The sequence below is a fragment of the Biomphalaria glabrata genome, chromosome 8, assembly GCF_947242115.1.
Source record: "Biomphalaria glabrata chromosome 8, xgBioGlab47.1, whole genome shotgun sequence".
Taxonomy (NCBI): domain Eukaryota; kingdom Metazoa; phylum Mollusca; class Gastropoda; family Planorbidae; genus Biomphalaria; species Biomphalaria glabrata.
The window spans coordinates 42,500,120-42,525,437 of NC_074718.1; the positions used below are offsets into that span (position 1 = coordinate 42,500,120).

At 38.5% G+C, this 25,318-nt stretch overlaps 1 protein-coding gene and 1 long non-coding RNA gene across 2 annotated transcripts in view; one reads left to right on the forward strand and one right to left on the reverse strand.

The window, feature by feature from the left end:
* Positions 1 to 25,318, forward strand: part of LOC106073149 (uncharacterized) — a 161,342-nt gene that overhangs the window by 18,313 nt on the left and 117,711 nt on the right. The gene's annotated exons all lie outside the window — the stretch shown is intronic.
* On the reverse strand, positions 19,873 to 20,452 carry LOC129927874 (uncharacterized). The gene is made up of 2 exons (XR_008779529.1): positions 20,392 to 20,452; positions 19,873 to 20,217 (listed from the first exon to the last, which is right to left on the reverse strand). It is a non-coding gene; the product is annotated as an uncharacterized LOC129927874 (long non-coding RNA).

Below are 25,318 nucleotides of genomic sequence, written 5' to 3' on the forward strand. Positions count from 1 at the left end.
AAAAGACGTCACAACAGGCTACATGGTAATCAGGGTGGTCAGTCCAAGCCAGTATTTCAGAATAAGGCCAAGACCACAAGAAAGCTTTGCATATGCGGTGCTTAGAATGCAAAGGCTACATGGTAATCAGGGTGGTCAGTCCAAGCCAGTATTTCGGAATAAGGCCAAGACCACAAGAAAGCTTTGCGTATGCGGTGCTTAGAATGCAAAGGCTACATGGTAATCAGGGTGGTCAGTCCAAGCCAGTATTTCGGAATAAGGCCAAGACCACAAGAAAGCTTTGCGTCTGAGGTGCTTAGAATGCAAAGGCTACATGGTAATCATGGTGGTCAGTCCAAGCCAGTATTTCGGAATAAGGCCAAGACCACAAGAAAGCTTTGCGTATGCGGTGCTTAGAATGCAAAGGCTACATGGTAATCAGGGTGGTCAGTCCAAGCCAGTAATTCGGAATAAGGCCAAGACCACAAGAAAGCCTTGCGCATGCGGTGCTTAGAATGCAAATACAGAAAACAGTTACCCAATTCAGCTATACATCACTTTGCTGTGACAAGAAAAGAAGGAATCATACGTCCGTTGTCTAAAGGGTGTCTTCTAATAAACCATAAAAAAAATGAATAAAAAATTGTGAACAAATTATCTTTTTAATTGTTATGCAGGGACATGCTTGACCAGTCACTGACTAAAAAATAGTACCGATGCTTTGTTCGTGATTTAATGAATTCCACTTCTGCGATGACTGCCATCTCAAGCTCACTGTATCTCAGAACTGTAGCTCCAGACAAACCAGTCTATCTAACTAGGTGGGAAAAAAAATGCCAGACAGAATTTTCTAGAAAATCTAGCTCAAGGTGAAGGTCAAGATATAGAGTACGATAGGCATGTTAGAAAAAGGTCAAGGTGAAGCTTGCTGAAAAACTGTAGAGTGTAGAGGGATTCTATAAAAATTTTGGGGACGAGGATATTTAAGACGATAGGAGCCAACCGGGTTAGCTAGTTGTTTTTGTTTCTGGTTAGAGAGTTAGTTGGTCGCTAGGTAAAGTAAAAAGGTTAATTAGTTTCTTTGATCCTGTATCTTAATTTGTATATACGCTGTATCTGTGCTTTTTTTAATTGTTTGATGTCTTAGTTTGAAATTATGAAACTCAGAGGGTTAGATCTATAACTGTGTCATTTCAATGTGTACCAGTGAAGATTGAACTATATTGACGGCACCACAAATGTCAGATGATTGTGGCGAAAACACAACTCAGCTCTCTCTTCAAACACAATCGTGACAAGGTGTATAACCTAACTTCAGGGCCGGATATAGATTTGATAAGGCCCTAAGCTAGTAGTGAAATGGAGTCCCTTGTAAGGACATTTCTACTTTGATCTTTCTTCAAAATGACTGAGGATATCCCTGTAACTATTTTGGGGGCCCCCAGGCAAGCGGTAGCCCTAAGTTACACTTTATGCTGCCTAAATGCCTATTTCCTCTATAGGTAAATCCAGCGCTGCGTAAACTTCACATACACTTTAAAGCTCGCAATATTTTTTTTTTAAATTTTAATTTGACTTTTCACAAATATTTACAGCTTTCAATTTTAAATGAAAATATTTGTAAAAAAACACAAAATAAAACAAAAGATATGGAACGATTTAAATAATCGACTTCAACTTCTTTCAAAACTACTTGAACACAGCTAAAACACGGGGTTCAGTCTCTGGACTGTGATTTCAACTGACTTTCATCAGCTATTCATACCTTAGTATCCTACTCAAAGGTTGCATCAGAAATCTCCAACGAATGCAAACACGCACTTGGACTCAATAACACTCATAATAAAGATATAGTTTAACTCTTTCTCTCCGTAATTATTTACCACATTCTGGGGGAATCAACGTTGGTATCGTCTGTTTGGAGAGAAAGAGTTAAAATAGAAAAAAGTTTAACATTGTTTCGTTGAAACACGTTCTAGTTTTATTGGCCCACAAAAGTTACGCCTTAACCAAGGGGCGTTCATGCTTTCATCTTTTGCTCGACAGGCTAATGCAGTGATGGGCCAATTACGGCCCGCGGGCCAAGACTTATATTTTGATGTGATGACTAAAATTAACTATGCCGCCCCCAATTAAAAAAAAATTGTCAGCTCTAAATGTAAAACCAGTCATCATTGTCGTAGTAAAGGTGGAAGAATATTTGCATAATGTTGACATTTTCTTATAATGCTGAGCAGCTCCTTGCCTTTTAAAGTGAAACTTAGACAAAAAGTTTGGACGGATAACAAACTCAATTTACTTCATACTTTGACACAATTTAATTAGATGACAAAAATAAACTATTAGTAAACCACTCACAGCTTTATACTTGGCACTAGTTTCATTTGATATCATTTAACCCTATTAAAAAATGTTTGTATTTTTTTATGGCCCGCCGAAGCCTTTTCCTACCAGTATTTGGCCCGCTTCAACCCCTCCCTTTCCCCTGGTCCCCCCCCCCATTTGTCCATCACTGGGCAAATAAGCTCGTTGCTTATGTTTGAATAAAGGTTACTATGCTTGTGTTTGACTGTTTTGTTTTACTAATTACATATACTAATCGATGCAACACTTTATTTGTGTGTGACCCTTGCAAGGCCTATGAGGTGAAATGAACAAAAGTCAATTCTTCAGTTTGTCTATTTAAATTTGAGAATCGTTCCAACAATTTCAATCTTATTCGCTAAACTAGCGTATACTACTTTTTTACCTCGGGGATAGTTTTTACTGCTAAAGAAGTAATTAATACGTACTGTTGGGTAGGATATTGTATCCTACCTATTTATGGGGCAGCCTTGTGCAAAAAGGATAATGCAATTAGAAAAAGGCAATATAATTGTTAGTTCCCTTAGCCCTATAGATGGAACACCAGGCTTTAACTGTAAATGTTTTGTTTTTTAAATTAATCACATCATAAATATGAGGCGCGGCGTCTGAGCGGTAAAGCGCTTGGCTTCCGAACCGGGGTTCCAGGTGAAGACTTGTACTTATTATTTCGGGATCTTCGGGCGAATCTAAGTCCGCCCAGCTCTAATGGGTACCTGACATTAGCTGGGGAAAAGTAAAGGCGGTTGGTGGTTGTGCTGGCCACATGACACGCTCGTTAACCGTGGGCCACAGAAACAGATGACCTTTACATCATCTGCCCTATAGATCGCAAGGTCTGATAGGGGATTTTTTAACCAAAAATGCAGGATTTACGTACAGGCTACAGAAGCCCTAACTTAAGGGCCCCTCTTTCGTAAAAAAAATTGTACGACTCAGTTATGAATCATAATGATCTTCATTTACAGATTTAGTATTTCATAACCTATATGCTTCATTATTGTTTATCAGTTTAATCCTCTGAATATGCGAACGTCACATTTAGCATTGACATATCTGAACTTTCAAAGGCCCCATATCTCAAAGAGCTTAGGGCCTTATCAAGTCTTAAGCCGGTCCAGTGCACAAACCACATATTGACAAACTAATGATCAATTCTTTAAGAAAATAATACTGTTTTTTTTTTAATTTCTTCTATTAACTCATACTTACGTCATTGTCGAGTATTCGAATCATTTATTGAGACAACTTTTCATCACTAAGAGCTGAAATAGAATTACAATTTTAGAAAGATTGCATGTTTTATTACGTAAAGTAAAGTGGTCTATAGGGCAGATGACGTAAAGGTCATCTGTTTCTGTGGCCTACGGTCAACGAGGGTGTGATGTGGCCAGCACAACGACCAACCGCCTTTACTTTTCCCCAACAAATGTCAGGTACCCATTAAAGTTGGGTGGACTCAGGCGCCCAAAGATCCCGAAACTTAAAATCCAAGTCTTTACCAGGATTCGAACCCGACTGTATAGGTCGTTCAAGATTTCATTCACGTAGTAGTTATTAAGTTTAAAACAACTAAGTAAAAAAAAATACTACTTAGAAGAGGCGTAAACCTATCTCTCTTAGACTCAACTTACTCACTCTCCGTAATCGGCTTATCAAATAAAGATTGTACGCTGGAGTTTGTCTAGGAAATGCGATCACGCTCATCTTCGCCTTTCGAATCAGGAATTTGATTTGTGAACCCGGGCAATGCCACCACGCGATGATCAGTGAGTGATTTAGATTTTGTTACCACGAATCACTCTGTTACGTCACACAATATCTAAAACACGTGACGTCAGTGTTTCTGACAAGCCCACCCTAAACAAAAACATAATAACATTTCTCTAATACTTCTTGTAAACACTTATAGAAGCACACGTCATGATAGAATGTGGCCTATAGTATTTCAACTCTCCGAGAGTGATCCCTAATACTGTCTCTTTAACACGCTCTTTGAATTTCCGGCCCAGTTGGGCTAAATGTTGGGGCAGCCAACCCCTAAGCTTCCAAGAATCATCGATTTTTTTTGTTGTGTAATTTTTTTTTTTTAAAGCTTAAATTGTAATAAGAGGGCTTTGAGCTGTTGTTTTGTGCTCCTCATGTGGCTGGTGAGACCTATGTGAGCCCGGAAAGTTTGGCTGCACACTGGGCAGGTTATTCCAGCTGGAGCTAGTGACTGCTAGTGTTTAGTCTTAAAAATATCATTAAAAAACCTTCTGAACCTAATTAAAAATAAAGTAAATTCGGGTCGCAACGGCTTCATCCGTAGACAAAGATTAAACTTCGCTTATAAAATGTCTAAATTTTTAAAATGTTTTTATGTACATTTTGGCTAGATTGCATATTAAATTATCATTTTTTGTAACGTTGTTGGGTCTTTGTTTTGTGCGTGATTTCACTATTTTTTTCGGTATATAGATTTACCTAATTTTTATGCCAAATAAAGCTTGTTAGTAGGTCAGTCTAAAAACCGGAAAACGTTATAAACATGAAAGTCGTGCCATTCATTCCCTTTTACTTTTATCTATCGTCGCCCTTGAAACAGTCCATGTATATCTTTACGAGAAAAAAACAAGCAATAGAAAAAAGAATACTTTAAAAAAACAAAGCTTATCTGAGGGAAAGAACCGCTTACGACTGCCATTTATCTGAAAATTACAGGGTTTAACTCCCTTTATGCTGTATGAAACAAAATTAATTAATGAGCACTAAATGATTAACTAATTGATTCGTGTGTTATCATCGACTATGAATAATTTTGCACAATTTTAACTTGACACAAGAGTGGGAAGTGGGACAAAAAGCGTGTCGAAACGTTACGCCGGGACTAAATCCATAAATATTTATCCACATCTCTATAATTAAGTAGCATTTATTTCCACTATTTCGAAAGCAAACAAAATAATTGATCACTAATAATTAATTAACTAATTGTTTAATTTTTATTATTGATTCATGTCTTGTCAGGTTCAATGAATAATTGTGCAAAGTTTTAACTTGATCCACTCATGGGAAAAGGAAGAAAAAACATGTTCAAACTTTTTATCAGACAGATAGACGGACGGACAGACAGATATAGTGATTCGATATAAGCTTTGTAAAAAAAGAATGATTTCCCAAATAACCGAACGGTAAACCCGTAGCATTAAGCTTTTGTAGATGAAATTATTGTTCAAATAAACGGCTACCTCAATAAACCGGTGTTCATATTAAGCGGAATAAACGGCAGACGCTTCAACTCAACGGCTAAGTAGGTAGAGATAATATAGACCTAACGTTTGTTCTGTGCGTTATTCGAAAGTAAACACAACGTTGATCGTCCGATACGTCCATATTTTATATTTGCGCTTTACCACACACACACCACGTGACCACACACACACAGGAACGTGAGCAGACGATTTGGGAAATAAATCACACGTGATGAAAACCGCGCCCTTAATCTGTTGAGATTTTCATCCTTCCATTCTCCCATCTCTCCGACACCATTTTTTTTTTGTTGTTGTTACTCCACTCTTAAAAATCAATGAAATCGTGAAGCAAGGACGAAATCGAAGGACGAGGAAATGAGCGAGAGAAAGAGAGAGAGAGAGAGAGGGGGGGGGAGGTCTGAAAGGGCCCATCTTATCCTCAGAGTTAATATTGTTACTCGGGTCTACTCTGCGTCTTCCCGCCATAAAATGGCGGCAAGCAGGGAATAATAGAGGGGGCTAATCGAGCTGCAGAGAAGAGCTGGGGCGCGAGGGGGGGGGACTGATTAGCGCCCTGGTGGTAGATGTTCTCGTGGACACCGTCGATGCAACTATTAGGCTGCATTAGTCCTTCGTGTTACTACTCCGCCCCCCCCTCTCCTCCCAACCGACATTTTCCCGCCATTTTCGGCTTACCTCCCCTTTCAACTCGCTCTTCTTTTTTAAAAACCCATTTCCGATAACTGATGACGTGGAGCTAAAGAGGCCAAAATGTTGCCTGCACATGCCCATGAGTTGTACGCCAGGCGATGGGAAGTCTCTGAGAGTGTCAATCATGTCAACGGGTTGAGTCGGATGACAAAGAGTGATCCGCAAGACAAAGAGGGACGCCCCTGTGCCATGGGTGACACTTGTGTAATGATATCAAGTGAAGTGCTTCATTCGACACTCTCTGGACACCATAATATCATTTTGAACCAGAAATAAAGGCTTACACAATAATATAAACTTGGACCAGAAATGAGGGCTTACACGAGAATTGAATCTTGGACCAGATCTAAGGTTTACATAAGAACATAGTCTTGGACCAGGTATAAAGGCTTACACAATACTATAATCTTGGACCAGGTATAATGGCTTACACAAGAACATAGTCTTGGACCAGGTATAAGGGCTTACACAAGAACATAGTCTTGGACCAGGTATAATGGCTTACACAATAATATAAACTTGGACCAGGTATAAGGCTTACACAATACTATAATCTTGGACCAGGTATAAGGGCTTACACAATACTATAGTCTTGGACCAGGTATATGGCTTACACAATACTATAATCTTGGACCAGGTATATGGCTTACACAATGCTATAATCTTGGACCAGGTATAAAGCTTACACAATACTATACTTGAACCGGGTATAAGGGCGTACTCCAAAATATAATCTTGTATCACACTATAATATAATGCCATTTAGGGCCCCTGGTAGCAGGCGGATTCCGAACGAGACAGCTGGAGATCTCTTACAAAGGCCTCGGGACACACATTTGAGACCAAAAGGAAATTTACAGCTCAGAACAGGCGTAGACGAAGTTAAGAATACTTTAATCGACCACTAGCAGACAACGGTAATATCTGCGCTGTATGTGGCAAAGTATGTCGGTCAAAGTTAGGACTGCGTAAACCAACGGTTCTCAACCTTTTATGCTCGGCGACCCCTTTTTACAATCCCAAACTCTGTCGCGACCCCCCCCCCACACACACACACACATACAGCAATAGAAGAAAAGACAAAATCAATCCATATTTTCGATGGTCTTAGGCAACCCCTGGCTAATCGTCAATCGCCCCCCAAAGGGGTCGCGACCCACAGGTTTATGGACCAAGTGCGGCAACGTAAACAAGAATAAAACGTTGTACCAGATGTAAGGGTGCATGCGCAATGTAATTTTGGTAGAAGGGCACTCACCTGAATGACAATGTTGGAACCAGGTATAATGGCGTACTTCAGTCGTCATAGACTAGCAGTTTCGATGCTCTGTTAATGCCAGGGCCGGATTTAGCTATGTGGAGGCCCCTGTAATTTTTCGAAGGCTTTAATAAAGATCCACTTATGAATGATTGATGTATGAATGTTACATTTTAGTAGAATGAAATGTGTTTTGTGAATATGCTCCATCTCGCTTTCCTTTTAAAATATATTTAATACGCATATTTTAGTTTTAAAAAAGGTGTATATGTTTGAGTTTGTAGAGGGTAAGGCCCGTGCCAGACACACTATCGTAAATCCGGACCTGCATTTACTTATTGCGAGCATGCTACAATCGTACACTTCTTCATGACGATATTTTTGCCACCGTAACAATACGAAAAAAAAAATTTTCTGACCCGTCAATATGTGGCCCTTTTTTGTGGAGTCCCTGCGGCTGTAGCCCTGCCTGCTCTCCCTTAATTCCCTTAAGAGAGAGACCCAAAAAAAATAGAGAGAGACATATAGTAGAGAGAGAAAGAGAGAGATAATAGAAAAAAAGAGAGAAAGAGAGCGAAAAAATAGAGAGAGAAAGAAAGAGAGAGAGAAAGAGAGAGAGAAAGAGAGAGAGAGAGAGAGGGTGACAAGCATGTTCTGTTAAGTAGGCTACTTCTAAACATAAATTTCAAAACATGCAAAATTTAAGAAATGGCCGTAAAATTCATTCTGAGGATTACACTCGCCCATGACGACACTACAGATGTAGCCATGAAATTAAAACCACCATTACGTTTTACAATGTTCCATAACTCTAGCTCTAGATTTACATTCCCACAGTAATTGTAATCTGTCCAAAACATTTTAGCAGACGATATTAACTGAGACCACATATTTCAAATCAACAAGCTTTTATGACCAAACATAAATATATGAAGCCGCTAAAAGCTAAAGAATTAAAAGGGCCTAACATGGGTCTAAATAACTTGTCCATTAAACGTAAAGCGATACATTAGCTTGAAGAGTTTGAAAAAAAAAAAAAGGGCGGGAAAATTCGAACGTGAGGGACATAATTTTAATTGCAGTATTAAAAGGAAAGTAGTAGCTCTGTATTCTGTATGGTGATCGTTATGGAGTATAGGTATGTGTGTGTGTTTCTGTGGTGACTGTCGTGCGCGCGTGAAGTTTTCTTTGCATTTAATATTGGTGTTTTAGCGTATAGGAAGTAGTTTCTTTTTAGTGCGTTTTGTTGTCTAGAATATTTTGTGTGTGTGTGTTTACGTCATCCTTAGTTCCCGCAAGAGAGAGAGAGCTTCTTTTGTGAGCTGGGTAGCGGGTTTTGTGTTTCCCCCTTGTAAGGGTACGTAAGTACATAGTTTTATTAAGTAGGCTGATCTTTCGGTACGGGTGTCGCTATTGAAAAGTTCTTTCTTGTAGCGGCATCGCTAGATCTAGGTTTTCTTGTCGTTTCAGGGTGTTAGGCTTTGGGCTATGGGAAAGTGTGTCGCCTTTCCGCCCTTGGAGTTTTGCAGTAACTATTGTTGTTGAGTTGAGTTGTAGGGAGTTGAGGTTACGTTGGGCGCCGAGATGGAGTGTGAGCGTGAAGGTGTGTTATGAAAACTTATTGGCGTGATATTAGACTAATTATTAATTCAATGATGACTTCAATGATAGTGATGTATATGTAAATATGTTGATAACTTATAATTAATTATTATTAAATATTGTTCATGTTGACAACTGTTGTTATTCACTAACTGTTCAGTTGAAGAACTGTTAGTCGATGTTCGTATTTTACATGCCACTACCTTTAGGTTCTTGTGTTACTCTGTTCAGGCTGGGGATACGGGACCATCATATCATACCCTACTTAAGCGACTAAACCCACCTGACAGTGACAATGAGAAGAAGTTAGTGAAGTTTGGTGGCTATGCAGAGTGAATGATGCATGATAAACGGAACTGTCGTAAGCTGTCTTGGGTTCACCAGACGACTGCAGAATGCCAGAGTGAAAAGACGTGTTTTTGTAGTGAGTTGGATTTAGTCTTTACTCTTATTTTATTGGTGTCAACAGGAGTGGACAATACGAGACCAATATGATGTCACGGCCAGTGATTTGTAAAAATGTTTGTAAAATGTTTTACATGTTTCGGATGTTCCTTCGGAGTTGAAGATAATTAATTCCTAGTCCAAACCTGCCGCAGGACGACGGGGGATGGGAGCGGGCAGGGTTTGAACCCTGGACCATCGATAAATCTGAACGACAGTCCAGCGCGCAAACCGCACGACCAGGCAGCCATCCTGCAATACTGATACTAGACCATTCCTTATAGTAGACCTAAGCACTGACCTGCAGCGTAGCAACCTGTGGGCAGTGGAGACCAATAGCTCGTTGCCACGTCACAAGTTTATCTCGTTCGATAACGAGCTATTGGTCTGCCTACAGGCTGCAACGTCGCATATCGAGTTCAGACCTAATAACCACATGATTAATTCAAAATATTCCATGATCATTTTACTCATTATAAACTTTGTTATTTGCTTTATGAAAAGTATTTTTTTTAAATCTTTCTTGTTAAAATTGTATCACTGGGATTCGAACAGGCACCACTAAACAAAGACACTTTGTTCACAACTAAGTGTCATCGTCACAGCAGTAGTCATCGTTCTCCGTTATTTCCCTTATGTTTAACATTGCCACAAGGATAATATTTCAGCTCCTCCACAATGCTCAGCTCAGGGGCGTAGCTAGGAATATCCCATCGTTTTGGGGCCCGGGGCTTGACCTCTTTGGGCATTTTGCGTAATCTTTCATTTTTAATATAAAAAACACCCATTTTGGGGCCCTCCTTAAGTGGGGGCCCGAGGGGATTTTCCAATTCGCCCCCTCCCCCCCCCCCCCCTAGCTAGCCACTGGCTCAGCTAGATTCATCCATTCGTTACATTTGAATTGTGGAATTCAACAGAATCAATTTCTTTTTAAGTTCTTATAATACTTGTGGATCAAGTCATCTGACTCTGAAGTCACTGAAATTTGTAGGATCAAGTCATCTGACTCTGAAGTCACTGAAATTTGTAGGATCAAGTCATCTGACACTGAAGTCACTGAAATTTGTAGGATCAAGTCATCTGACTCTGAAGTCACTGAAATTTGTAGGATCAAGTCATCTGACACTGAAGTCACTGAAATTTGTAGGATCAAGTCATCTGACACTGAAGTCACTGAAATTTGTAGGATCAAGTCATCTGACTCTGAAGTGACTGAAATTTGTAGGATCAAGTCATCTGACTCTGAAGTCACTGAAATTTGTAGGATCAAGTCATCTGACTCTGAAGTCACTGAAATTTGTAGGATCAAATCATGTTTGTAAAAAGTTTCGGATGTTCCTTCAGAGTTGAAGTTAATGTACATTCTAGTCCAGACCTCCCGCAGGACGGCGGGGAATGGCAGCGGGCAGGGTATGAACCCGGGACGATCGAGAGGTTCCAATGACAGTCCAACACTCATAGCGCACGACCAGGCAGTCATGCAAGGTCTAAGCAAGTCACAACGTCTTTCAAATCAGTAGGCCTACGTTACGTCTATGATCAGTAGGACCAAGTTACTTCTATGATCAGTAGGCCTACGTTACTTCTATGATCAGTAGGCCTAAGTTACTTCTATGATCAGTAGGACCAAGTTACTTCTATGATCAGTAGGCCTACTTTACTTCTATGATCAGTAGGCCTAAGTTACTTCTATGATCAGTAGGCCTACGTTACTTCTATGATCAGTAGGACCAAGTTACTTCTATGATCAGTAGGCATACTTTACTTCTATGATCAGTAGGCCTACTTTACTTCTATGATCAGTAGGTCTACGTTACTTCTATGATCAGTAGGAACAAGTTACTTCTATGATCAGTAGGCCTACTTTATTTCTATGATCAGTAGGCCTACTTTACTTCTATGATAAGTAGGCCTACGTTACTTCTATGATCAGTAGGCCTACGTTACTTCAATGATCAGTAGACCTACGTTACTTCTATGATCAGTAGGACCAAGTTACTTCAATGATCAGTAGGCCTACTTTACTTCTATGATCAGTAGGCCTACTTTACTTCTATGATCAGTAGGCCTACTTTACTTCTATGATCAGTAGGCCTACGTTACTTCTATGATCAGTAGGCCTACATTACTTCTATGATCAGTAGGACCAAGTTACTTCTATGATCAGTAGGCCTACTTTACTTCTATGATCAGTAGGCCTACTTTACTTGTATGATCAGTAGGCCTACTTTACTTCTATGATCAGTAGGTCTACGTTACTTCTATGATCAGTAGGACCAAGTTACTTCTATGATCAGTAGGCCTACTTTACTTCTATGATCAGTAGGCCTACCTCACTTCTATGATCAGTAGGCCTACCTCACTTCTATGATCAGTAGGACCAAGTTACTTCTATGATCAGTAGGCCTACCTCACTTCTATGATCAGTAGGCCTATGTTACTTCTATGATCAGTAGGCCTACGTTACTTCTATGACGACATACTCAAATGATTTCCTAAGCTCTTTCATTATCTAGAATCTAGATGTGTCCTCATGTGCGTGCTATCCTGACCCCCTCCCTTCTTTCGGCCTTTTATCAGGAAAAGAAAATAATTTCAATTTCAATTTCCGTATCCAACTTTTTATTTTCATTTTTTTTTAATTCTCCGCACCACAGAAATTTGATATATGAACTTTCAGGCCATTTATTGATTCCAGTTCACCCTGCAGCACGGTATACAGGGATAGATTTTAAAGGTATTTAGGAAAATGGGTGAGATTAGAATTACATTATAAAGTTTGATCAAAGATTTTTTTTTCTCAATGGCAAGGCGAGAGACCCTTCCTTCAGGGAACAGTACCAGGAAAAAGAGGAAGAGGCTGGAAGAGAAAGCGATACGAAGACAACATAAAAGATTGGACAGGCTTGTCATTCAAAGAGATTTTATTCAATGCAAAGGAGAGGGATGGAGAAAGACCGTCAATAGATCTCGTGTGGTGCCCCAACCGTGCAACAGACTAAGGGGTAAGTGAAGGTGGCGGACGAGGTATATAGAAAACAAATTTTATACAATCTTTTCAAGTATAAGTCATGTTTTAAACCCGTGCAATTCAAAGTTTTCCTTTCGCTGACTGCTCCGCCACCACATGTAACAACCAGCTACAGGTCCACAGGCCATTCGCCCAAACGGCCAGTATGCTTCTAATTGCCAAGGCAACACTGATATATTTTCATCTCTCTTGAAAAAACTGTCATCGTATGTTCTATTTCCCCATGTATGTAATTACATTTAGATTTAGGTTTAATTTAAAAAAAACCAAACTGAATCATATTTCTTTGCGCGTGAAATTCTCCTGGCCACGGTGGTGAGAATATACAACCGATAGAGATAATGGAAGCTGATTTAAATGTTGTTTGTGCTTGTTCTTTTATTCGTGTTTTTAATTACTAATTATATTGTCTTTTAAGGCGTCCGTTTTTATTATTCCTTTAACTGAGTTGTCGAAATGTCGATGACGTCATCATGACGAGATCTCGTAAAATGGAGTCGTGCTACATTAAGTCACATGACAGACCACGTGTTCATGCTTGAATTATGAATAACCTTGTACGAGAACCTGTAAATCTACGACTGTAAATCTAAGCATGGTCTAGAAGAATTGTAAAAAAGATGACCCTAAGCCAGCGTTTGCAAAAATGTGGAGTGCGCCCCCTTGTTGTTGCTGGTCGTTGACTTGTAGCACCAGACTGCTGGTAGACAACTGAACCGCTGTAGGCGTATTAATAGAGTCTGATTCATGTCATAGTTTTAGTCTGATTCATGTCATAGTTTTAGTCTGATTCATGTCATAGTTTTATTCTGATTCATGTCATAGTTTTATTCTGATTCATGTCATAGTTTTAGTCTGATTCATGTCATAGTTTTAGTCTGATTCATGTCATAGTTTTATACTGATTCATGTCATAGTTTTATTCTGATTCATGTCATAGTTTTATTCTGATTCATGTCATAGTTTTATTCTGATTCATGTCATAGTTTTATACTGATTCATGTCATAGTTTTATTCTTTTTAAAACCTGCCTACATTAATGAAGAATGGGAATGTCAGCATGTGGCGTTCGAACCCGGTGCCATCTTGATGACTGTGCCAAGCGCATATCAGATGACCAGGCAGCACTCTGAGTATGACAAACTCTATTACAGGCACACTGTGTCGTCCTGACATTTGATCCTTTTGTGGAAATAGAGTTTGATTATATATTTCTTTTTAAAACCAACATAAAGTCTTCAACAATTAAAAAAAAATGGACTAATTAGAACAGAAACACAAGGTCTGTGAATGGTAAAATTCTTTTTCGAGTTGGATAATTTTTTTTCTCTTTGTTTCATTTTATCTTTTTTTCTCTCTCTTTCCCTCTCTCTTATCAGCTTTCTCTCTCTCTCTCTCTCTCTCTTTCTCCCACTCTTATTAGGTTTCTTTTTCTCTCTCTCTCTCTCTCTCTCTCTCTCTTTCTATCTTTCTATCTTTCTCTCTTATCAGCTTTCTTTTTTCTCTATCTCTTTCTCTCTCTCTTATCATCTTTCTTTTTTTCTCTGTCTTATCATCTTTCTTTTTTTTTCTCTCTCTCTCTTATCAGCTTTCTTTTTTTCTCTATCTCTCTTTATCTCTCTTATCAGCTTTCTTTTTTTCTCTATCTCTTTCTCTCTCTCTTATCAGCTTTCTTTTTCTCTCTCTCTCTTTCTCTCTCTTATCAGCTTTCTTTCTCTCTCTCTCCCCCTCTCTCTCTCTCTTATCAGCTTTATTTTTTTCTCTCTCTTTATCTCTCTTATCAGCTTTCTTTTTTTCTCTATCTCTTTCTCTCTCTTATCAGCTTTCTTTCTCTCTCTCTCCCTCTCTCTCTCTCTCTTATCAGCTTTATTTTTTTCTCTCTTTATCTCTCTTATCAGCTTTATTTTTTTCTCTATCTCTTTCTCTCTCTCTTATCAGCTTTCTTTCTCTCTCTCTCCCTCTCTCTCTCTCTCTTATCAGCTTTATTTTTCTCTCTCTCTTTATCTCTCTTATCAGCTTTCTTTTTTTCTCTCTCTCTTTATCTCTCTCTCATCAGCTTTATTTTTTTCCCTATCTCTTTCTCTCTCTTATCAGCTTTCTTTTTTTCTCTATCTCTCTTATCGCTCTTATCAGCTTTATTTTTTTCTCTCTCTTTCTCGCTCTTATTAGCTTTCTTTTTTTTCTCTATCTCTCTTTATCTCTCTTATCTTCTCAATCTTTCTTCACTTTCTGTCTCTCTCTTTTTATTTTCTTTATCCTCTCTTTCTCTCCCTTATCATCCCCCTCTTTCTCTCTCTTAACATAGAAAATGCAAATTTAAGTTTCGGACTTGTTATTAAGTAACACTCATGACTGAAATAAAAAAGGCAATAAATTAAAGAGTAATGTTGGTCTAGAAATTTCGATCTACCCGTGATGTCGGTGAAGCCGTCTGCTTCAGAGAGAACCAAAACAAATCCGCCATTTTTGTGATCGGAGATAGATATAATGGCCTTGAATTTTTATGTTGCAAAAAAAATAAATAAAATGGCTGTGTATGAGTTTCTTTGTTTGTTGGGGATAAAGGTAATTTATTTAATGATTTTATTTCTTTTACACTTAGAGATTTGTCGACGGTCATAAATGAAGAGTCGTAAGGTCACTTGTCACATTTAGCCTAATAGGTACCCGCAAGGGAGAACATACAATCAATATGGGAGAGTAGTCAAGGGAGACGCCTCCTGCGACGGGATGGGGAACAGAAGTGTGAAGAGGTTGGTAGATCCACTCCAGCAAGTTAATAAAATTGGTCCACACTCAGCCACTAGGCTCTTGTTTTTCCAATTATCTAGAGCCCTAAGGTAAAAAAAAAAAAAAGAAAACTTTGAGGGCAACATAATTGGTTATATTATTTATTTTTTTCTACTCATTTTGTTAGGTAAAAAAATAAATAGCTGTATTATAATTTTGTTCAACCCGAAAAAAGAAAAAAAAAAGGTGGCAGGTTTTTTTTTTTAAGGCTATGGAATTTGAGACTTTTTGAATTTATGGCAAAAAGAAAAAAGGTCGTTATCAAATAACAATCGTTAGAAAAAAAGGGTGGGGGGGGAGATGAGACGGGGGTTGCTTAGAAGCAAGAGTATAACAAAAATTAAACAATAAACAAGCAAAAATCTGTAAAACGAAAATACTAAAAAAAACACCTAACAAACGCGTTTAAAGGGAAATAGCTGTTTATTTTAAAGGCATTTGCTGTGATATAAAGAGATTTATTTCTCTTAATCAATATCGAACTTAAATTATAAAAAAAACAGTAGTTAATTGACCAATTAAAAAAAAGGCATGCGCATCGCCATCCAGGCCAGTGCAGAAGGTGCGCACTTCTAGAAACCAAACCTAGAAGGATGTCATGATTGGGAAGAATAGAACGACACCCCGCCCAAGTCTAGAGCAGAAGTGAAAAGATTGTGCTAGAGATAGATGTTGTTATAATGTAGTTGTGATGTCCTGTGAATAAACATCCTTGCCTCCTTGAGTTGCCTCCCTTCAGTTATTACGATATATATATATTGTTATAACTCTGCCATGTGCACCGCCATCTAAGCTAGAAGGTGCGCACTGTGATAAACTAGACTGGGAAGGATGTCAACATTAGGAAGAGAAGAGAGAACGATTTCCGCCCAAGTTGAGAGCCAAAGTGAAAAGACTGTGCCTAAGATAAATGTTGTTTGTGTACCTGTGATGTCGTGTAAATAAAGATATATGTGCCTCGTTGAGTTGCCTCCCTTAAGTTATTACAATATATATATATATATATATATATATATATATATATATCTACATAACTTGTTACGTACAGATGAGACTTTTAATGATACAATAACAGACTCATATATATGGTAGATTATGATGACTTTAATCTTGATTTACAATTAATAATGTGTTAATAATAACTCTGATTACATTCCTCCATTTTCGGATTCCATCTTCTCTCCCCTTTCAACACCCATTCGCACCATTCCACATTCACACTAGGCTGCGCACGTAACCCTCCCCCCCCCCCATATATATATATATATGTGTGTGTTTGTGTGTGTATATGTTTTTTAATATACATTAGGGGCGTTTAAGCGTACCAGACGAAGTGTCTTTATATTGACTTAACTAGAATCAGGGCCGGTCCTAACAATTGCGGGGCCCTATGCGAAATTGATTGCGCGGGGCCTAGTCTGAGTGGGAATAAGGATAATAAGTGAAAATTTAGATTTTGTATTAGAAAAAAAAATCGACTTTACTAAGTACAAAATTGCGATCAAATTAACTTTACTTTACGAACCTTGCAACCTATGGCATATTTATATGCCAGTAACTATAAAAGTAAATAAAGTATTGTACCTTTCGATTAAGGTGAAAATTCGCCCGATTATTACAATTTATTACATGAAAGCTGACAATGTCTTTTTTTCTTTTATCGCGCGTTAGGATTGGCGTTTTCCGCAATAAATGACGCCCACACATGACAATTTTGTATATATTTTCAGGAGATTTTAATGAGTTTTCAGGAGATTTTAATAAATTCAGGAGATTTTCAGGAATTTTTCGTATATATTTTGCAATTTAATAATTACACCTAGAATTAGCGCGGGGCCTATGAAAGCGCGGGGCCCACTGCGACCTCATAGGTTGCAGTGGCCTAAGACCAGCTCTGACAAGAATAACTTTATTACATCGGTTTACAGATAAAGCAATTACTTCAAGTCTGTAACCTTTTCTTTGTCACGTGACACCCCAGGACAGATTCCCACGCAACTTTAGATTTATTTGTTTTCGTTTCAATGTAAACAACAGTTCCATGATATTTGTTGACCTTCTGTGTCAGCCTTAGTTTATGCTCAGCTTTCTTGTATCACGTGACACAATGCATCACTAGCCTATATATAGAGTCACAGTGGGCTAATCACACGACCCCCCTTTATATCACGTGAGTTCCACAATGGCGGCAGTTGATATTGTTTAGTACTGTAGATTTATGTGTTGTTTTTGTTTACACGTTTGTTTCTAAAATGTTTTACATGTTTCGAATGTTCCTTTAGATAATTTACTTCCTAGTCCAACCCTCTAGCAGAACGACGGCTATGGGAGCGGGCAGGGATTGAACCCGGGACCATCAATGAGTCCCAACGACTGGCCAACGCGCAAACCGCACGACCAGGCAGCCATACATGGAGGGTCGTCATTTGCTTGTTTTTAAAATCAGATGTTAAACTTTAAAATACGATGTGTCCAGTCGATTCAGTCTATTAGTTAATTAAAAAAAATAAAATAAAATTTGGGTTTGAGTTTGAGTTTAGGCACATCAACACAATTTAGGCCATGTCTTGCGCGTAATCCTTTAAGTATCACTCTCCCTTTACATAACAAGGGCTAAATTCTATACAGTTAAATCATTAAAACAAGGTCTATTCACAGTTAAAATAGTAAAGGTAGTAAAAATTTAATACTTTGGTAAAAATCTAATGTAAATAATTTGGTTTGGAGCTAGTTTATGACAAGTGAAATACTAAAATAGCATTGACCTTAGTCTTAAACTATATTGAAATCTGTTCGGGCATTAGGCGGACTCTTCTCGAGCCTCTTCTGAGTTTATATGAAAACACAAACTCTCTTTGTAATCTTTATTTAGTTTATCTTACAATCTCAATGTTTCCTCTCATTACTATGGTGGGCGTATAAACAGGCCCACTTCTAATCGTTTCTCTAGTCGCACGTATTGATTAGTTTCGTTTAACCAGTGCGTATTTAAAAAAAAAAAACTATAATTGTTCCATTGCTATTCTTATCTCGCGCATACCATAAACATTTCTATTTTTAGTCGAGTAGATGTTAAGCGTCCTGTTACATACATGTGTATTTATTACTGCTGATTAAAAATAACTTGATTATGGCTGTCTGTGTGAGTGCCATAGTTGCATACGATAAATGATATAAATAAACAAATAATGATTTTTGTAAGGTGAGAGGGGGACAGCATGGAAGACAACGTAATGAAAGGAATACAAAAAAAGGTAAAAGGAGGAGATTTAAAATTAAATACATGCTGAAAATTTCGTCAAAAATTATATTAATAGTTTATTTCTAGTTTTAATTTCAGCACAAAGAGAACACCTCGCGTGTATTATAATTACATCCAACCAAAACGAACCTGCTCGGACTTGTGGCAGGCGCTCTGGGCTGTTGTTGGGAGGTCCCCGGTACCAACCCTGCCCTTCCCCATCTCCCGTCGTTCTGTGGGATGTTCGGGCTAGGATGTCATTATCTTCAGAATGTGCACGAACATGTGAAACATGTGAAACATTTTACAAACATCTGAAACATGTGAAACATTTTACAAACGAACAAAACACTGGATAATGCCCCCCCCCCAGTTCTTTCACTTTACACATTGGGGATTCCATTAGATTACTAAGAATAGGGCGCTGGGGGCGCCATGTACGCCACCACAGAAAGAGAGAGAGAGAGAGTAATAAAAGGCTTTGAAACTTAAAAGTGCTTTGCAGATCTATAGGACTCTTCTACAAACAATCTGGTTCCAGACAAACTGAGCCCTCACAGAACGAGAATAACAAAATGATCTGTCTAAAAACTAGGGCGTCTGATCGATATTTTTAAGACAAGGTTTTGGTGGGCACCCTCAGCCGTAATATGTACCCCAAAACCGAACACACTATACCTTCTAAATAACAGGCGCTCCATCAAAAGAGAAGATAAATACATCCTACGCGGTTTTCAGGTTAACTCTTTCTCTCCGTAATTATTGTCCATATTCCAATGGAGTTATTCATTTTTCTCATTTGTTTTTCACTACCCAGTTGCGCAAAGTGTAGTTTTAAAAATTAGATCTAGATCCTTTAGATGTAAACATGTTAAACATGGCCTTGATTCATCAAATATTAATACTTTCATAGAGTTGGGCAAACTTTTTTTTTGAGGGTCTTTAGCTTGTTTTAGGGCTACTATACATACATCACGGTTCCAGTTAGCACCCAAGGAACATTTGTGCAAAGTTTCATCAAGATTGGTCAAACGATTTTGATTTCTATTCGGAACATACATACTCCTTTTTTTTAAAAAGGAAACCTCAGAATTTGCGCTATTCAGTTTTAGCTTTATCATCATAGGAATCCTTGGGCCTTAGGCCTCTTTTCTTTGCCTCTTTTTTTGGGCCATCTTGCCTCTTTTGTGGGCTTTTTATATATATATATATATATATATTTATTTTTATGTTTTTATTTGTAAGTTATCATAATTCACAAGTATTAAATCATAAACAATTGAAAAGTGATTAACCTAAAAATATAATAATAGTAATAGAAATATTATTTAATATCAAAGACATACTACCTAACCAATGAACCCCCTAAAGACAGAAAAATGATACAAGTATCCTCTACTCCTGAACAATCAACACAATATCAGATATCCCTGACCCCAAACACCCTATTTCTGAAAAACTACATGAGCATTGTACAGGTATATGAAAATCAAACTAGATAATTCTCTACCCTAAAGTCCATTATTTTTCTAAATGTTAATTCCAAGTGATTAGGATCAAACACCTGGCTGCCTGGTCTTGCGGTTTGCGCGCTGGACTGTCGTTCAGATTTATCGATGGTCCCGGGTTCAAACCCTGCCCGCTCCCATCCCCCGTCGTCCTGCGGGAGGTTTGGACTAGGAAGTAATTATCTTCAACTCTGAAGGAACATCCGAAACATGTAAAACATTTTACAAACCTTATTATTATGTAGACATTTGAGCCAGCTAGCCCAAACAAGATTCCTGTATTCGGAAACAGTTTGCTTCTAATAAGTCCATTACAGTACTTCTAACTTTAAGGAATAATGGACATACTCCTTACATTCTACTTTATAGCATAGATGTTTATTCTCTTACCCACCAAACAATTGTACTTTTTTTAAGTTGTTTATTTTTGTGAAGTCTAATCTAATTCAGGTATAGATGTGTATGTTTATTTAATAAATGAAAAAAGAATGACAGTAAATCTCATTTGCATTGTATACGTCAAACGTTAGCTGTTTTAATATAATAGAAAGAAGCCAATGCTTGCGAACTCAGTCACGAAACATGAAATAAATCCTTCAACAATTTAATTATATTAAACAACTATGCACATAACTCATAAGCCAGTTTCTAACTGACAAATCAGCTGTTATTTAGGACGCCATTCTGGTTAACAACCCACAACAGAACATAGTACACACATAAACCGAGTAGCACAGCCTATATAAGACACATGCCAACACAATCAATGTTTATTTTCTATAAAAGGAAATATGTTTTCTTTGTTAATTTATTACCCAGTTCTTATGTCACTAAATCTCTAACCTGAAACTGTCGTCATTTCCTGTCTAAACATGACTACATTTTGTTTCTAGAATCTAAATGTTAGCACGAACTTAACATAAATCTATTTTTACAAAGCTTCTGCAAACTCTGTCAGGTAAAAAGTGTGCACAAGCTATTTCTCCGACACTCGATCTCGGATCAAGCCGAAATTTTGCAATTTTTTTTCTTTTACCTGACAATCAATAAAAAAATAACCAATTAGTTAATTAACTATTAGTAATTTATTATTTTGTTTGGTATCTCAAACAAGGGAATGAAATTGTACTTGACTGAAGTGGTGGCATAAGATGAATAAGTCCTCTTTTTTAGCTAGCCGCTTTAAAGTAAGTTTGAAAGAAAAAATAGATACCCATACGATCTTCTATTTTCATATTCAACTCATTAGCAGAGTGGATAGTATGTCGGCTTCAGCAGATTTACATTGCAATTTCAAATTCAGGTCGTTCAATCCCTTTTTTTTATATTAATGCTTTTAAAAAGTGAATACGGTAGACAAATAAATGCATGAAATAGGGCTAAAAAACATCTGGTAAAATAATTTCTAATTGTATTCATAGTGACAAGAACAAGTTTGTGTCCTGTTCTGATTGCACTTGCTAGATTGAACTCATAGAGTCAAGAATGTTCACATGTACACAAACTATCAGCTTAGCTCGCAACTAGTTCAGATTTAGCAGACGACCTGGGAAGGACTTATTCGATGTATTTGTCCCCTACCTTCTTATAAAATCCACTTAACTGTTTATAGTTCGTCCATCGTGGTTCGATGACGACCACTTTGTCATCCAGGGGGCTGAGGGCTTTGCACTGGGGTTTTATGCCTCCTCATGTGGCTGGTGAGACCTATGTGAGCCCGGAATGTTCGGCCGCACACTGGGCAGGTTATTCCAGCTGGAGCTAGTGTCGTTTGCCTTGCGTTTCTTCTCTGGCGTTTTTCTTCTGCCAGCGTTGTTCTTTTTTCCTCAGCAACCTGTGCGCCGGTTTTCACAGCGCGACGTCATGATGCTCTGTCATGTGCCTCTGTCTCGCAGGTGGATGGGTCTATGCTGAACGCCTTCAGAGAAGCTTTGAGGGTGTCCCTGAAGCGCTTTCTTTGACAACCTTGTGAGCGCTTTCCTTCGCTTAGTTGGAAATACAAGAGTCGTTTTACTTAACTGTAAGGTGAAGGTGAAGCAGCATATCATATTGCTGTAGATAGAAGTTTGAATCTTTATATCGAAGTAATTGTTTTATCTTATAAGCAAAGCTTTAAGACGTGTTATGATCTTATAGCCTAGTACTATGTTCTATTAAATTCGTTGAAGTTTGAATAGAACTAGATCAAATCTGAATCCATAAATCATATCAACGAATTCACAATTTTATGAACATTTAAAAAAAATTAAATTCGATTCTAATTTTAGTTTCGAATTTAACAAAAAAAAAAAAAGGTTGTTTCGGAAAATGAGGCTTAAGAAAATTCAAATTTTCGAAGATAAAAACATTATAACAAGCTTAAGGCTACGGTTATTGCCATTAATTAACTCTCTCAGACCTGTATGCTATGGCTCTCGCCATTAATTAACTCTCTCAGACCTGTGCGCCTTCAAGTGTTGCATTGGATCGGACAAAATCTGGACACGTCGAACAGTTACTCTGTAATTATCCATAAATTATGTTTAGGCTTTCAATCTTTGTATTAGTTACAATCATTCACGCATTTTTTATCAACGGGAACACACATTGCAGTGTAAGAAATTATTTGTAATCGATACTTTAAAAAACTGGCGGGAAATTTAAAAAAAAAAATCTCTTGCATTGATAAGACGATATTACATCTTCAGAAACCAAAGGAGAAAAAATGAAACAAAGAAGACCAACAACACCCAAAACGGCGCCATCTTTTCAATTCCAGTTTAAAACTAAAAAATCATGCAGCTGGCCTTTTAATTAAAACTCTGCCAATGATTAGCCACGTCCGGCGTTGACCTCACACGTCACTGCGCGTCACAGCACGCGCATGCGCAGGAGGACCTCGAAGAAACAAATTGGTGAAAATGTTGCAGAAAACGCCAAGAGCTCGTTAACCTAGATCAGATTTGACATTCAAGATCTTTTGTGTGTGTGTGTGTGTGTCATTTCCAACATATCAGTCATCGGGTTTAACAAATAGGCAAGAACACGAATTGAGAATCCGACATAGAGTCAATTAAAATTTAGGCCGGAAAGCTTGGGATAATGTTCCGCAATCAACTATGCGGTAAACGGGACACTGCTAATTATAAATGTACACATATTAATACACACAAATAAATAATAATGATAACAATAACTGAAGAAGGCAATGCCTACGAATCCGAAGATTAAGGATGAGTGCAGTATTTCACGTGATCACGTAGACTCAGTTGCGACCTACTTATTTTGCCACATTAAATTCAGACAAAACCGTTGCCGCGGGTTCTAAGTTTTTCTTTTGACTTATGCTCCTGTCTTCGGTAACATTTTTTTTTGAGACTTAAATATTTTTTCCGCTACCATTGTGACGTCTTTCTGCAGCTTTCTGGTTCAGATGCCCAGGGCACTACGGCAGACCTAGGTCTCCGTGCCTTGACACCAATTGGAGTTCATCTCAGGTTCAGATGCCAGCCATTACCTGCTGCTTTCTTTCATGCCAGGGAGGGCAAAATGGCAGCGAATGTTAAGGAGTGATTCTATACTGTTCACATCGACCTCCAACAAAACCTGGTTATTTGTGACGTTGTCTTGACCCAGTGGTATCAAGGCCGTGTGATCCTCCACGGCTACTACAAGCAGCTAGAGAAACTAGAGGCCCTCGAACGGCAATGTGCAGGTGTCAGAAGGGTAGAAACACTCCTCACGGTCGTGGCGCGTCTTCCAGAACCAGGCGTGAACGTTTCCATGCAATGGGTGCCCGCCCATTGTGGTGTGGTTGGCCACGACATGGCTGACTCGCTAAAATCGCGGTCCAGAAGGCACCCGTGCCTGATGAACCGTGCACCTACCAAAGTAGTACGATCCCTGGCCGACAAAAGATTGTTGGGATGCTTCCGATAAAGGCAGTCAGCTCCACAGGCAGCTGAGTAGACCAGACAAACAGCATGCGTGATGGCAACTCAATCGTGCGGAACAGGCCGTCCTAGCCCAGTTCCGAGTCGGTCACTGTCCGATCCGTGCTTACTTCGGACGGTTTCGAGACAACTACTACACAAGGTGTCGCCACTGCATCGAGGACGTAGAAACAACAGACCACATTCTGTAGGAATGTCGCGTTCTGCATGAAAGACGATCGGGACAAGGATTTGAAAGAGAGAGAACTGCTTCGTGTGCGGCATTAGGGCTGTCCTTGTACGAGGACAAGGCGACCTTAACTCTTTCTCTCCTAACAGACGATGCCAACGTTGATTCCACCAGAATGTGGTAAATAATTACGGAGAGAAAGAGTTAAAACTCACTGCCCGCTTACTTTCACGTGCTCTAAGGGAAGTAATTCTCAGCATGGTTTGCTTCCAATGGGGTTTCTGATTCGATACCCGGGCTAAACAAATCTTACTGAAAGCCCAGTGAGTCGCAGATTACATTCATATACGCCATTATGCAGAGTATTACCCTCTCCACGTCTCAATACATCGAGTTTTGAGAACCTTGCAATAATTGGCTACAATGTATTTTAACTTTGAAAGATACACTATCTTACAGCTCGTTTCAAATATTTTATCGCCTTTGAGATTGAAAGCCCCTTGGGCAAGTGATATTATATTAAGTTTTTTTTTTGTGTTAATGTGTGCCTCACACTCAGCACAGGGCCTGGGCTCCCTTAATTTCCCAAACGAATTGTCAAGCTGACATTAATTCTGAGTCGAGTCATAAATGTCAGCAAAATCTTCACTTTAATTACCAAGTGAAAAAAGTTCAAGCAATTTATTTAATTTGTGTGGGGTATTTAAAGAAAATAAATACAGGAGGAAAAAAAAACAGAGAGACAGAGTGGGAAAGAGAGAGAAGTAAAGAGAGAGAGAGGGGGGGAGGATAGAAGGAGAGAGGAGGAGAAGAAGAGAGAGAGAGAGAGACAGAAGAGAAATGGGGAAGAAATAGAAATAGAGGCCAGAATTTGAAATCAGAATATGTGTTATGTGTGTAAGAGAGAGAGAGAGAGAGAGAGAGAGTGAAAAAGTGCGAGAGAGAATTAATGGAAAAAAGTGAAGTTGAACGTGTCAAAGAGAGAGCGAGAGAGAGAGAGAGAGTGAAAAAGTGCGAGAGAGAATTAATGGAAAAAAGTGAAGTTGAACGTGTCAA